The sequence below is a fragment of the Clinocottus analis genome, unplaced genomic scaffold (genome assembly GCF_023055335.1).
Source record: "Clinocottus analis isolate CAN_PGR_092001 unplaced genomic scaffold, fCliAna1.0.p SCAF_1, whole genome shotgun sequence".
In the NCBI taxonomy this organism is placed as follows: Eukaryota; Metazoa; Chordata; class Actinopteri; order Perciformes; family Cottidae; genus Clinocottus; species Clinocottus analis.
This window is the reverse complement of record NW_027175820.1, coordinates 6,373,052-6,390,229: the sequence shown is the minus strand read 5'-3', so window position 1 is coordinate 6,390,229 and position 17,178 is coordinate 6,373,052. Positions and strand designations below refer to the sequence as shown.

At 39.7% G+C, this 17,178-nt stretch overlaps 1 pseudogene; it reads left to right on the top strand.

Moving 5' to 3' along the window:
• Nucleotides 1-7,863: 7,863 nt before the first annotated feature.
• On the top strand, nucleotides 7,864-15,217 carry LOC137784016 (high choriolytic enzyme 2-like; annotated as a pseudogene).
• The last annotated feature ends 1,961 nt before the right edge of the window (nucleotides 15,218-17,178 follow it).

Sequence of the window (17,178 nt, the reverse complement as noted above, 5' to 3'; positions counted from 1 at the left end):
GCGGGGTATTTTATGATTATTTATGTAATGTATATATATACACTAAAACGTTATTTATATATATAACGTATATATGTAATAAATCTTTTGTTTTTAAAAGTGAGTAAAGTGAATCCCCCCCCCCATCCTGTAATATATATATATATATATATATATATATATATATATATATATATATATATATATATATATATATATATATATATATATTACAGGATGATGAGGATGACCAGGAAACGCTGTCTGCTGCCACAGGGAGAGATCCGGAGGGGCCTACTGAAGTGTGTCTTAATATTATCTACTGTCAGTACTCTACCCATTCACATTCTAGAGTGGAATTGGGAGTTTGACATGTACACTGAAGTGATAAGCATAGATAATGGCTAACTGGCACATTCTTGTCCTTGAACAGAACATGATTGGGCATCACCAGGATCAGGGTCCATCAACGTCCACAGCACAGCTTGACACAGTGAGATTTTCGGTCAATACCATGTTAAATCTGTATGTGGAACAGTAGGCATTAAATGTTGTCCATATGTGTCCTACTTACCAGTAAAGGAGTTGTACAGGGTGCACCTGATAAAAACAATTCAAAAAACGGATAAAGAAATGGTGTACCTGGATCGGTAGATTCAAAAAGCCGATCTTGAGATTCTATTACTGGAACGCCTGTTGACGTGGGTGCATTGTCATGGTGAAACAGGTGAATGTGTTAATGTTTGGAACTATATTACAAATCCTGACTGTTGCTTTTGTACTTTTAGGGAATAAAGAAGAATTAAATCACACGTGAATTTGTCTGTCATTTATTTTTTACTCAAAAGTAATTTCGGGTGATTAGGTCCCTTACAGCCCTTCCATCCTGGACATCTGCAGGGTGGATGGGATGGTCATCCTCAGTGTCTTTGGTTTGCACGGCAGGGTGTTGCTCTCCTCTAATAATTGCAATATTATGGAGAACAACACATGCCACAATGATGTCACATGCCCTCTCTGGGGTGACCCTGAGCTTACGCAGGAACTGGAACCGGGATTTAAGTATGCCTATGGTCATCTCAACCCGGGCTCTAGTCCTGCACTGGGCTGCATTAAAATTTTGTTGGGGCTCAGGGTCAGAGTAAGGGGTCAACAGAGAGGGCTGGCATGGATAGCCTCAATTCCCCCAGCAGGTAGCCATCAAACTCTCCTGTAATTATAGAGGACACATTTGAGTGCATTTTTAAAAAGGGAGAGAATGAACATTTGTACAAAGCTTTTGGTTCCTTACCATGTGCAAATTTGTTGCTCAGACTACACTCCTGGTAGATCCGGGAATCATGCACAGAGCCAGGCCACTTGGCTTCTACATTTGTAATTAGGTACGCTGCATAACATATGATCTTCATAGTGCAGAGAATGACATGAGTTAGTTGTATTGTAATGAATACATTTTCATGTACATCATTTTTAAGATGGTAGGTCACATACCTGGATATTGATGCTGTGAAAGGATTTTCTTTTCACATAGTCCCCTTCCTCGAGTGCAGGCGCAGTAATGGGAATATGTGTCCCATTTATGCATCCTATCACATTTGGAAGCCCTGCAAAATGACAGCTAATTAAGCTACTGACCCAACTCTGAGGTCGCAGCAGAATGTACATCATAATTTTAAACAATAGAATATGATTTCTACATCAGTTACCTGTCGTCCTGTGGAATTCCTCTTTGATGGTTCGAAGAGGTTCCTGTCCGGGAAACACCACCACCACGGGTAACAGGCGTTTCAGTGCGAGCCTTACTTTCCTCCCAGCTCTACAAACTGTTGGCTTTCTGAAGTGCTCTGCATCGCCGATGTTGTAAAGAAAACTACCGTTTGCAAACAAACCTAGTGCGATGCATAAAATTTGCTCTGACGTAAGTGCACGTCCACGGTGTGTGAGGTTGGTGATATATGGCCGGAGAATGTTATTGAGATAAATGATACCTTGTGAGGAAAAGCGGTAGCGTTCTAACAGATATTCCTCTGGAAATGATAAAGCGTCTAATCTGGGTCGGAAGACTCTCTCGCGACGTAAAGCATTTTGAATTACTAAGTCTTCGATCTTAATCGGATTTGGTAGGAATGGGCAATCCATGTCTACCAGCTTTCTTCATGTGAGAGGAGACAGGTAGAAACTCTGGGTTTCTTATAGAAAACCTGCCAGCGAGCAGGTTATGTTCACAGGGCCTGTTACCATGGTGATTGACTCAGAGTGTCAGTTACCTCTATTTCTGGAACGGATAACTCAGAGTTTCCCTTATCTTAGGGTTAACTTACTCTGAGTTTCCACATAACCCGTTTTCTGGAATACCCCCGTTATCTGCTCTCGGTTCACTTGCTCATGTTATGTATGTCTATGCTCGCCAGGTGGCGTCGTTCTCACTGTGTAAACATCACACTACAGATCAAACAGACAAAGTCATAAAATAAAGAACAAAATGTTTATTTTAAATGTTTTCTTTCCACTGAAAGAAGACATGGAATAAAAACAAAAATCTAAAAATTGATAGGTAGATGACAAAATGTGGTAAAACAATGATAATGATGTTTGTTTTATTCCTAATAGTAACAATGTTAGTTTGTTATGTTGTGATTAATGTTTCTATTTCAGTTGTTTCTACTCTGCCTTGCACTGGTGTCAGTGTTACTTCCTACACACTTAATGCTCTGTTAGTTTTTGTATTTCTTTGTTATGAATTTCTTTGTTATGAACAATGTTACGCGTCAGTGTTTTGTGTTCCCCTCCCCTCTTGTTTTGTCTCGCAGGTTCCAATCTGGTAATTTGTTGCCACCTGCAAAGGCCAATCATCGGCGTGGCGGCCATTTTAAAAGGAAGCCCCTTCTAATGCAAAAAAAACAAACAGTCAACGCATCACCAAATAATTAACGCCGTTAAAAGGATGGCCAGATTAACGCAGAGTTAACGCGTTAATCTGCCCAGCCCTACTTATTTCATGTCTCAGACACATTTCAAAACAATTGTCTCAATACTGAAGAAACACACACACATAGAATGTGTTTTAACAGTGAAGAGGGCATAATGTCTCAACACTAAAAACAAAGAGAAGTGTCATGTAAATAATTAAATGGACATTTGATCTAATGTTATAGGCCAAGCTTTTACTGCTCGCACACTTAAACACAACACACACACACACACACACACACACACACACACACACACACACATACAGTTGTTCACCATGATGAGGGTTTAGGTCATTCTGAGAAGGAGGATAATTGTTTTCCGTCTTACAGGTTAATCACGGTCGAAACCTGCTGAGCCAGAAACTCCTCAGATGACAAACTGGAGACACTTTCCTGAGCACTTCGGAAGTGAGCGAATCCAGCGCTTCTTCGGCTTTAGGGTCAAACCGGTAGAACGCAGGAATCAGCCGATTCTTCATCAATGAGTCAACTGATCTTTTTTTTTTCGCATCTAAATCGACCAAGATTTTTAAGACGAATTGTTTTTCACATTAGTTTTTCCATGCTAAATGAATACAATCTCTCTGAAGAAACTCTTACTTACAGATCTAGAATTAGTGTTCGTTGACAGAATTTTCTTGTGTCGAGGACAGTTGGAGTAGTGATGGAAGATTGATACTGAGGCATCGGTACTCTCATCATGGTATCGATTCTTGAATATCGAGGATGAAACGAAAGGTGTTCATTCTTTTTGTTTGTGTGTGCTGAAACAGCCCCGAGCCATCGAGTCAAATGGCTTTGGAAACCAGTGTAACGTCAGAGCATCCAGCGTCGCAAAGTTGGTATTTAAGGTCATTGGGCTGCTGGTTCCCAATAAGGCCAAGTAGCACCTCAGCCACAAGTACTTGGTCCATGCGAGGGACTTGAACCAACAACCCTCTGGTTCCTGGCGTATCGAAAAAGTTATTTCTATCTGTAACACTCCCGGAAACTTACAAGGAGGCTGATTATTTGATTAGTACTTCTGTGAAATACTGCACTATTTTTCTTTCTATTGTCTCCCTTTTGTTCTCATAAAAATGGCGTGAGAGGAAGCAGATGAACCGGTGACTTTGTAACACGATGTCAGTCTGCCTCTTGACTGTGACACAAGACTTTACTGCAGTTACACAACAGTTCTGAAGCTGCACTCTCACATTAGCCACACGTCACTTAACAACTGGCTTGACTACTTTTTCCTCTTTACCTCTTTTGTCTCCTGTCACGAACCAGGCTGCATGGCCATGACAAAAGGAGGGAATACACACAGAAGTGAATGATTTAACAACAAGTACAGTTTATTGATTTGCACCCAACAAAGACAAACCCGATCATTGTACACAAACCCAACTTGGTGTCTCAGGGAAGGGAGAGAGAAAGAGCCGAAGCTCAGACCCAAGGGCCTCTTAAGTGAGTGGCCATGAATGAACCCAGCTGTCCCCACTCTCCTGACAACCCACTCTGCCCCGCCCACCTGCACAACTGCAGGGACAACGGCCAGTGGCAGAGAGGGTCGTCACATCTACAAACGGAAATTCAAATATATTTCTTTGAAATCTACAGATCCTTAATAATTGTAATCACAAAAAGGAAGAATTATATATTGTTTTTCTTTTGCATTTAATGGTGTCAAACTGGTTGAACTTTAACAACGTTGCTAGCATTCATTTTCCAGGTCAATGTAGGACCTAAGGTCCTGTGTGGTTTTTGATTTATTAGGATCAACGTTTTGATTATAAATACATATATTGGCCGTGTTTCCTTAAGTCCTTAAGAATGATCGCATCTGGGCAGCGCGTCAGATGCACAGCGGCAGCACGAATTGCGGAGCGAACTCGGGTCGACGCGCAAGTTGAAATTTCCCAACTCTGTCAGCAAAATTGTATGAGTCATAGTTGCAAAAAAAATAAATAATGCATCTAGTGTATTTGTGAAAAAGAATACAATTATAAAATAGCTATAACTTCGTGATTCTGTTTAGAACTACTTTGAAACCTGAGAAGGCCCTGACGGCCCCCCACTGAGAGGAATTTAAAAAAGTGAATGCAGATAGATTTTTAAAAAAAACAAAAACATTTTTCATATGAATCAAACTTGACTTATATTCTTATGTAGTTTTTTGGAGACCTTTCCTTTTTTTGCCCAATGATTTGTTGCATGTAACAACGCTGTCACCATAGGTCACATCCCTTAGAAAAGCCATTTAAATAGGTCTGCATGTGCATTATATAATCAAGTGCCTGAATGTCACATACTGAACAACATTCCACCGCTCTACATTCCCGCCTGTCGGAGAGAACAGTTTGTTCATACAGATCTTAAATGTCTCTTTAGGTCTAAGTTGAGTTGCGTACCAACGCCCCTAAAGCTCCAGCAGCTTTGTATCCCTGACACGAGAGATTTATGTCAAACACCACAAACAAACCGGAACGAACAGGTTTCTGCGAGACATTTGTTTCCTGGTGAACTTTCAAGGTTTTGTTTGTGAAGTCGTGTTCACTTTGAACCCGTCGCGCTTCTGCCCTTTAACTGTTAGATATAGTTACTATTATTAATAATAATAATAATAACTTGCACTGATAAAACAGATAGCAAATATGGACCATAAAGCATTTAAGGATTATTTTTAAAAAGGAGAAAATATTTCATGTTTTATCAAAAAATGGAGTCAATAGAAAATATATTATGTCACTGGACCTTACCTTTGGTACGCTAAGGAACTTCCGAATTGTTGAGAGCTGGAGATTAAGTTGTACTTTGGAGGGGTTGATCGTTTGTGGTACATGTTTTGTTGCATTGCATTTAGTTTATTAATAATACTCAGGCTTGCTACTGACTGATTTGTTTCGTGTATCTTTTTTTCTCTTTCCCATTCATAGATCTTGTTAAATTTGTTAGCCAATCCGGTGGCAGCGATTTAATGATATTAGACCTAGACCTAGACTGCCGGGGGCATTTTAGGATACACTGAGCTCCTCCTCTCCTCTTCTTCTTTCTCTTCTTTTTCTCATCTCCCTCCCCCTTTCTCTTCTTTTATTTTCTCCTTCTGGATAAATTATTGTCTTTCAATGCACATTACTAATTCTACTCCTTTCCGGGAGCCTCTGTGCTACCTCGTATCAAGTTTCCATGGACCGTGGCTGTCTGGAGCTGGACCTGCCCCCCCACCATGGACCATGGCAGTCTGGAGCTCGTTCTGCATGCTACAATGGACTGTGGCTACCTGGATCGTGGTTCACGCCTACTGCTCATTATATGAATAGTTCTTGTCATATTCATGTAATATGCTGAAACTCTGTTACGTTGCTCATTCTGGTCACATGAGGGAGGCATCCAAATTAGATGCCTGAACAACCTCAGCTGACTCCTTTTGACACAAAGGAGTAGCGGCTCAACTCCAAGCTCCCTCCTGATATCCGAGCTCCTCACCCTATTTCTAAGACTGAGTTTGAGAGAGGAAACTCATCTCCTTACCCTATCTCTAAGGCTGAGCCCTACAGAGGAAACTTATCTCCGTAAGGTATGAGCCTACTGACCCAGGTCTGAGCCTATACTGGTCTAGGTCTGAACCTACTGGTTTGGGTCTGAGCCTACTGGTCCAGGTCTTTGGGGCCCTTTTTAACCATGAAATGTCAACATTAACTGATTGCGCAATCTCATCAATCAGTGTCACCGGTTTTTTTTAGCGTTCAAAAGGACAGCATGTTTCCACCTTCAGTCTTTCTTTGTGGCTGTAAACAATTAACCATTCTTTAGCATGTCATCTTTCCAGGTCTCACCTTTTCACATACATTCTCTCGTCTATGGACATGCTTCAAGCTAAGTGTTGACTGATGCAGACTGTCCAGCTCCAGCGTGATGCAGTGGTCACGTCTTCTTTTTGTGTAAATAAAGCGTCATTCCTCAAAAGAGCACATGCATGTGTGTGTGTTTGTGTGTGTGTGTGCGTGTGTGCGTGTGTGTGTGTCCATTCACAACTAATAGAGTTCAGTTCATCAATTTTTATCCATTAATGTGCCGTTGGTCTTTCGGGAAGTCTCTCTCTCTCTCTCTCTCTCTCTCTCTCTCTCTCTCTCTCTCTCTCTCTCTCTCTCTCTCTCTCTCCATGTGTTAAACCATGTGTTAGTCTCGAGAAACATGCTCAATTTAACAAAAAAAGGAGAATAAACAAAAACAGACCTAAGGGTTAAATGTGGATTTTGTTTCCTTGCTTGACTCTTGGTTTCCTTTCATTTTTCATGCTAATACATCTGATGTCTTCAGGGGTTTTACGAAACTAAGCATTCTTTGGCAACAATAATTCGATTTTTCCATATATTGATGATTATCGACTACCAAAAGTAAATTTAAATGCGTCTTCTACAATAATACATGAGTAAAAAAAAAGATATATGTATAAAATATGCCACACTAGTCATTTGTATGTATAATTAATTGTTGGTACTTCAAGTAAAGGTTCTTAAATCCTTCCTGGACAATCCTTCATCATGTCAATTGTTCTTCTTGAGCGTATTTGACTGACAGCTGAGCACAACAGGTACATTGATGAAAGGTGGAACACACCCCCAGCGTGAGCTGCCTATAAAGAGCGAGCAGCTGAACACCTGCAGCATCGAGCATCCTTTCCAGGTCCACAGGTACTGACCGCCTCCTTCTTACCTTCCCTTCTTACCTTCTTACCTTCTTACACTCTAAGCTTCAACTTTCACCTTCAGCTTTAGAATGTACAAATTGTTAAATTTTGAGTCTTTTGTTGAGAGTTTGGTGGTTTCAAACTCTGCTCTGATTTTACTTTCAGACTTTGAAGTTTTACTCCAGAAGACCGTCGTCATGACTCCAGCCTTCCTTTTCCTCTTCCTCTCCCTGTCGGTCATTCCTGCGGTGAGTGTGACTCTATAAAAATAATGCAATATAATATTTTCATGAACTAAAGAGAGAAACGGAGTTGATTATTTAGTTTTTTATTATTATTTCATGAAACTTTTAAGATGGAGCATAATTGTCAGAAGCCACAAAAGAGCATGTCATCCTATAATTGACATGTTTTTATTAGTCTGGTTTTCACCATGAAACAGTAAAGAGAAAACAGGATTTTAAAATGAGCCCTGCTGTGGTTTGTGCTGTAGGGGGCAGCTGATGACGAACCTCCAATGGGTGAGTTGAATTGTAAAGAATATCCACAAATATTGATGTAAAGCTGTGTGTCTTGTATTTAATGTACAAGCTGCTCGTAGCTTCTTGTCTCATCTGTTTGTTTTCTCCGTTTGCTTTCAGAGGATTTGGACGTCTCTGAACGCATCGCGAGAGCCAACAAAGGCATTGGTGAGTCAGACGTTTATTTAAATAATCCAGCTCTCAATGCATGATGGGAAACAATTCATCTCCATGTCAGGGTTGATCTACAGATTATTAGAATGATATTATTGTTAAAATATTCAATGAATTGTGAGCGACCAATGATTAGTTCTAAACATTAAACTTATTAAACGTGAGGATAGCTATATATCTCTATATATAGATATATCTATATATATCTATATATATATATATTATATATATATATATATATATATATATATATATATATATATATATATATATATATATATATATAGATATATATATATAGATATATATATATATATATATATATAGATATATATATATATATATATATATATATATATAGATATATATATATATCTATATATATATATCTATATATATATATATATATATATATATATATATATATATATATATATATATAGATAGATATATATATAACCAGTAAACACATGTGTCCTTGAAGTTATTGAGGAGTCATTTCTGTATTTGTGACGGACTTGAGAGCAACAATTGCTTCATAGACACGGTAGTGCTCATAGTCACTGGTTACCATGGTGATTGGGGAACCTATGTATCTCAAATAAGTATGTGTATGTGTCTCTATGCTTGTAAATCAGAATGAGTGTGTAAAACTGCCCTGATTAGCTAACTTGAAGCACCTGTGTTACAGTATCACTAAGAGGGAGACTGGAATGTGGATTTAATGAAAACACCTTTCAAACTATGGTATTTGACAGCAAACCGTCCCATCGCGAAAATACCAAATCAGGAGAAGCACAAGACTTTTGTGAACATTCTCGTGTTCTTAAATGTTTGTGGGGTTTAGAAAAGAGAGCATAATGGCAATTCAGAAAGTGCCCGTTTGCTTCAAAGGAGAAAATTGTGGTCAGATTTAACGTGGGGCTTAATGGAGGAGAGAGTTGGGCGTCCTCTCACAATTAGGCGGATTTACAAAAAATGTGTGAATTTGTGGATTCAATCGACCCAAGTTTATGACAAAAGTCAAGATTTCCTACGTTCATATGTATAAATTATGCTTGAAAAGTGAAAATTGTGGCGTGAATGACAAAATACAAATATTTTTTTCTCGAGTCTGAAGCCCCTCCATCCTCTCGTGATGACTTAAACAATAAACAATGATTACATGAAAACTGTGCTTTTCATGTAATTACTTGTATAACTAACAAAAGATGCCCAATTGGGCAAATAAACACCAGACCTTTGGTAACGTTTTACACTTCAAATAACTTCTCGAAGTTAAATTATGGCGAGTCACTATTTTTGTTTCTCCTTTCACACCAAAACCCAATTCAAGTTAATTAGACAATGTCTCGCCGTTGTTCAAGGAAACAGCCAATCTAATTTCTTAGAAAAGTCATAGGACACAATTCCTGATGCAAGCTGCACGTTTTGATGTATTTTGATGCATGTGCTGGCAATGCCACGGTATGAGATACTCGCCAATGTTTTGTGGTACTATGATTATTATTAAGCCGGCAAGAGTACATGCATCACCACACTGAATAATAATGAAGAACTTACCTGCAGCATATTGAACATAACACATGTCTTCCCGGTTCATATATTCATACTCCTGTCTGTGTACTTGTTGCTCTGTAGAATCGAGCCTTGTGCACGGTGACATCGTTCCAAACTGGGAGAGAAATGCGGACCCCTGCGTGAAAACGGGCTGCAAATGGACCAAACGTGGACGCTACGTCTATGTGCCCGTCTCCATATCCTCCGACTACAGTGAGAAAATAAACATTTCACCCCTTAAAAAAAATAAAGTTCTGCCATGCTGGAAAGAAGAGCAGCTCTCAGCCGTCTGCTTTGTCTTCACAGCCAGAGACGAGCGCAACATCATCATCAGAAGCCTGCTGACCTTCCACAAGTCCACCTGCATCCGCTTCTACTGGAGGAGCAGGCAACGCCAATACATCCACTTCTTCTCTGGAAACGGGTAGGTGCACCCACACACACACCCACACGTCTTGCATCGTCAGTGTTGCGAAAAAGTGATTTTTTTTTTTTTAAATCACAAATTAAAGTCTCATTCTACATAAGTAAAATAATTGTCAGCAAGTATTGAATGTAAAATGTGTGCGTGTGTGTGGGACAGGTGTTCGTCCCGCCTGGGCCGTCAAAGACGAGGGCAAGTGGTGTCCCTGAGGAAGAACGGTTGTTTGTACACGAGCACGGTGCAGCACGAGGTCCTCCACGCGCTGGGCTTCCACCACGAGCAAGTCCGCTCCGACAGAGACGACTACGTCTCCATTGTCTTTCAGAACATCATTCCAGGTCAGAACATGGTTTGCAATTTTGATTGCAAATCAAATAATTGTTCTGAAATACACGTCTTTTATCAAATGTTTGTAGCATATTTACGTTTCTGTTTTTCTTTTCTTTTCTTTCAAATGCCGGCCAGATGATGTAAGGCGATGCCCGTCAGTGGCATAAGTGGTGATTATGTTTCTTAGTTTGCTGGCACATATATATAATTGATTATGAGTATCTAGCTATCACCTGGATTGGTGTACTTACAACTGATTACAACTGAGGTGACACGTGCCTGTCTCAGGGAAACTAGTCACAGCTTGCTAGCTGGCTAGCTAGCTAGATTCTCATAATCAATAATGTATACATGCCAGCAAACTAAGAAACATGCTCGCCACTTGTTTTCGACGGGCATTGCCTCCTATAGTGTAAACGCGTGTCCCGCTATGAGTACATTGTTTGCATCTTGCAATAAATATTAATGTTCTTTATCACTTTCAAGATAATTTCGACTTCTGTTAGCTTTAAGGCACTGTTGGCCTTTCAATGTTTCTTATTATTGCGTTGTAAAGCATAGATAGTCCTCACTTTAAATGAGGTCACGGAACATCCTTAATTAATACCTAATTAACGACTGGTGACTATCTCAATTAATCATGAATTGCAGAATAAAACATGTTTATAAAGCACATAATGTGTAATGTGTAAATATCATGAAGTGTTACTAAACATAACTAACTACTGAGCCTAAATATTTGCTTGTCTGTTCTACCGTCCTGCAGGAAATGAAAGAAACTTCCAAAAGCAGTCAACTAACAACCTGGAACTCCATACGACTTTGAGTCTATCATGCAGTATGGAAAGTAAGTCTTATGTTATATATATATATATATATATATATATATATATGTATATATATATATATATATATATATATATGTATATATATATATGTATATATATATATATATATATATATGTATATATATATATATATATATGTATATATATATATATATATGTATATATGTATATATATATGTATATATATATATATGTATATATATATACATATATATATACATATATATATATACATATATATATGTATATATATATTATGTCACTATATATATATGTATATATATATATATATATATATATATATATATATGTATATATATATATGTATATATATATATATACATATATATATATATATATATATATATATATATATATATATATATATATATATATATATATATATATATATATGTAGTTTCTGTTCTCAACAAGCAGAAGATGTTCAGTGCACTTCAAGCCAACACAGACTGGACTTTTCTCACTGAGTAAAAAAACTTAACTGAAAAACATTAAAAGCACTTATTGCTTTTATATAAAGTTAATCCCTGTGCAGTGCGGTGACACTGGCGAATTTAACATTGCTCCGTTAGATGCAGTTTTTCTTTTGTTATTTTTGCACTTTTTGCATAGAGTTTCTGACATTTCTACAGTCAACTTGTTTCGGTTCTTGTTGTTCATTTGGCGGTGTGGTTATGTTTTGTGACGACTAGCTTGTTAGCTAGCTGTCTACTGCTAGCCTACTGACGAGCTAGCCGGCTCCCCCCCTCGATACTCCTGCCTGGACGGCCTCCCAACTGTCCTGCACTGATAACACCTCTGACTTATCATCACATCCCCGGCTGCCATGGTTCTACAATATTCCACCTTGCAACTCTGCAATCTCAACAACTTCTCTGCTCCTCTGTTTACAACAAACATCGCAGCACTCGGACTCCTCCGCCGTCCCTGTTACAACCACCGAGCCTCAAGCATTAAGTTAATTTATTCCCAGCCTGATCACTCCACTCATTCCATCCCCTCCCTCTGGTCTACACAGCGTAGCGCCACTACTTCTGCACAGCGCCACTGTAACAACCTGCACGAGCAAGCTGCCTGGCTCCGACCCTTACCAAAGTACCCCAGCCTGTCAAAATTCATCCTCACCTCAAGATTGCTCTGTTCAACACCTGATCCGTAAACAATAAAGGCCTCTTACTTAACGAATTCATAACTGACAATAATCTGGACTTTCTCTGTTTAACCGAAACAAGACAAAACCAACAGGACTATTTTTCACTAAATCAAACCACACCCCCTAGATATTCTTACATGGACAAGCCATGCCACCATGGGCGTGGTGGTGAGATAGCAACAATTCTTCGAAAAGAAATTCCTACAAGTGCAATAACCGTCCTGTCTCCATCCTCATTTGAACACCTTGTTTTTAACTGTCTGGTCCCAAACCCCTGTCCGAAATCCTAGAAAAATCTGTTGCATCTCAACTGAAAACCTACCTTAATCTCCACAACCTCCACGAACCCTTCCAATCCGGCTTCCGTTCAAAACAGAGCTCTGAAACCGCCCTACTGGAAATCACCAACAACATACTTCTCTCTGCTGACTCTGGCTTCCTCATCATCCTCATCCTCCTTGACCTCAGCGCCGCCTTTGACACCATCAACCACTCCATCCGCCTCACACGTCTCCAGCACTCCCTTAGCATAACTGGCACTGCCCTCTCCTGTTTCACCTCCTATCTCTCAGACCAACAACAATTCATTGCCATTAACAACTGTAATTCCTCCACCTCCCCAGTCTCTCATGGTGTCCCCCAAGGTTCTGTCCTGGGTCCCCTCTGTATCATCTACATCCTTCCCCTTGGACAAATCATCCGCCGTCATGGTCTTAATTACCACTGCTACGCTGACGACACCCAACTCTACCTATCATCCAAGACTATCACCTCTGCCACCCACTCCACTCTCACCACCTGTCTTAATGAAGTAAAATTATGGATGCAACAAAACTTTCTGAAACTCAACTTTAACAAATCTGAAATACTCATCACTTGCTCTGTCCAGACCTTCACCCTGAATATTGATGGCTCCATTGTCACGCTCTCCACCCAGGTCAGCAACCTCGGCATCATCCTCGACCCCACCCTCTCTTTCCTCCCCCATGCCAACCACATCACCAAAACTGCCTTCTTTCACCTCAGAAACATTGCACGCCTCCGCCCCTCCCTATCTTTTGCCACCACCAAAATTCTCATCCATGCCCTCATAACATCCAGACTCAACTACTGCAACAGCGTCCTCTACGGCTCACCCACCAAAATCCTCAATAAACTTCTATATGTCCAAAACTCTGCCGCCGGATTGCTCACCTCCATCCAACGCTATGATCATATCACTCCAATCCAACACAACCTCCACTGGCTTCTGTACAGGATAGAATTCAAACTGCTACTTATCACCTACAAATCCCTAAACAACCTGGCCCCTCCCTACCTTGCTGACCTCCTCCCCCTCCACGCCCCAACCCGTTGCCTCAGGTCCGCCGGCACAAATCATCAGGACCTGCTGCACTACCCCCCTCCCCCTCTCTAGAACATCCTCCCCATCCACATCCGTCAGGCTCCCACCCTTCCATCATTTAAGCAAACCCTCAAAACTCACCTCTTCCAATTTGCTTTCACCTGATAAACCCCTGCACCTACCCTCCGCTCTACCCCACGCAGCCTCTTGTGTTGACTTTCCTTTGTTTCTTTATTACCTAAATATTGTGTTTGTTTTGTTTGCTCTTGTCTTCCCGTTTTTGTTCTGTTCTGTCTGTTATTGTCTCTTGTGTAAAGTGTCTTTGTGTACCGTGAAAAGCGCTATATAAGTTGAAACTATTATTATTATTATTATGATTCATATAAATGTAAAAAAAAAAATCACAAATATATTTCTGCATTTGAATGTATTTGTGTTTGTATTTTTCTATATTTGTGGATCGCACTGCATTTGTTTGTGAATGGCTTCAAATGTGTCGGCTAGCCAATCAAATGTCGCCCTCATTTTCAACCCATCACATGATTGCATGTTGCTTCATTTGCGCTAGGAAGGGTGTGTCGCTTATCTTATGTTAAATACATACAAATCTACAAACAAATAGAAAAATTCACACACAATTACATACAAATTCAGAAATATATGTTTTTACATTTATACAAATCATTGAAAGGAATTTGTAAATCCTTCTTGTGCATTTCTAAATCGAATATGTTTGTGAATTGTTCTGCATGCATTTGTCAGTATTGACGGTACTGACCCCATACATTTAACAAAGTTGACTATACAACTTGAGTTGTAAGTCGGCAGCTTGTGATTGTGTAACTCCTCACACCAACACCGTTGCGTTCGTGTGCCCTCCCTTAGATATGCTTTTTCCAGAAACGGGCAGCCGACCATCGTCTCCAAGGAAAACCCCGACCTGAACTTTGGACGCGCCAGAGAGATGAGCAAGAATGACATTGCTCGCGTCAACAGCCTTTATCGTTGCAGTGAGTTGAAAAATAGCCCTGAACACACCCTACTCATTGAGTGACCATATGCCAAGTTAGGGTTGAAATATTATACGCAAGATATTAATCAGAATTCTATTGTTTTGTTTTTCTCAACCAGGAGTTTAATGATGCAAAGAGCGGCCTCCAGATACTTTAACCCCCAATGTCCAAATCAGATGGGTTGAGAGAATAAACAATTGAACACAGAAATGAGTCGGCATTATTTCCACTTCCTGTTTCCTTGTCTTAAAGGCTTTGAGCCCCAAAATGGGGACCCTTTTATATCAAGTTCCACGGTACAAATCAAGAAAAAAAACATAGTATAAATCCCCTCCTAAAAAAAACACACAACTCAAACACAGGATTAGGGGTTAGGGTAAGGCCTTAAAGGAAAACATTTTTTTGCTTATATATCTAAAATCAGGTCTGGATGTTTCCAAACCATTAAAATAACAATATTACAGTACCTATTATGCCGAATTAGTAGGAGCCCTGAGTTTGTTTATCTTCAACAAGCCGCTCCCATCTCCGGGTTACGGGAGACAACAAAACCCAAAGTGTGTGTTTGTTGTATGTCCAGTCTGTTTCGTGATTTAGTTTTGGTCGCCGTCATTGCAGAAAACCCCTCTTCACAAAGATAAGACGTTGGAAATGGAAACATGGTTTTCAATTTTGATCCAGAACACTGGCAGAGTTGCGTGAAATCAGGGCCGGAGTGGGGCCACTTTTCAGCCCGGGAATTTCAAGCTAAGACCAGCCCACTTTTTCCATGGTAGTGGAATTTGGATAAATTAAACAACAGTTCAGCTCTTACTATCTTGTACTTTTTGTTTTATTAATATCATGGTCCAACAAATAATGTAAAGGTTAAATACAACAATAAAAATCCACTTAAGATGAGAAGTTAACAAAAAAATATTTAATTATTCCACAAGGATAGGTTGATAAATTAACAAAAGCAGAAATAAATACATTGTAATCACTACTTCCTTGGCAGTGCACATGCATACACAATTAACAGACATGACAAATACATTTGTAGTTACTACTAAATAGCTCATTTTGGAAAACTAAAATCAAATTGCAAAAACAAAACAGAACAAGTGCAGATACATGAGCATCAGGTTGTATCAGTATTCGTGACTGCAGTGAGCTGCTTTCCTCTACACATCTTTTTAAAACGGGAGTGTAGACTTGATACGGACACTCTCCGTGTTGAGATTAGGTCTTTTTTAGGTTTTGAGACGAAACAGCAGAAAAGAGACCTGATGGAGACTTCACAGAGATTGACTTTTGGCAAAACGCCAAAAATCGTCAATTCGCGCATGCGCAGCATAACCTGTTAACGGCGTACCGTAACCATTTACCCGAAAGTACAGGCCTTTCTCCATGTATTTATTAATTACTTAGTTTTATGTCCGTGTACTTGGTAATCCTTGAAGCCAGCAGCTCACTGTTGGGTACCAGATACAAGCTCTTCAATGTAATATTTTGCTTGGGAATAGGTTGACAACGCTACAACAATGTACTTTCAGGCCACCGTCATTTGTGATCTCCAGCAGCTGATCTTTTTCTCGTACGGACAGGCTTGATTTTCCGGCTTTGTTTGATGTTGTTAACAAGCTTGTGGGTATTCTATCGCTCGTGGGTTGGCTAGCTTGCTCAGATGCACAGACGAATGTATCTGGTCCTTTTTCAAAATAAAACATTTTCCTGACTTTTTTAAAAACTTTTTTGTACGGCCCGGTACCAACGGACTCACCGTCCAGTACCAGGCCATGGCCCGGGGTTGGGGACCGCTGCTCTAGACTAACATGAGGTCATGTGACCGTGGTGGAGTTCCTCTATAGGCTACAGTGGCGGGCCATCAGGGCTAGCTAGGCCTTCTCTGCTGGCCTAAACAGAAACACAAAGTTATAGCTATTTTAGAACATAATTATTTAAAATATATATATATATATTAGTTAAAAGTTATATCTATTTCATAATGTAATTGTTTTTTTTTACAAATCCCTATTAGCTTATGTTCTGATTGAGCAGCTCCTGTCGCCTGTCTGTGCTCCTGATGCCTTGCTTTCTGTTTCTGTAGCCAGCTCGTTGGCCAGCTTGATGCTCGCTCCTTAACCTTTTTAGCCCTGTGCCCCCAGTGGCTGATTTTTGAGAAAA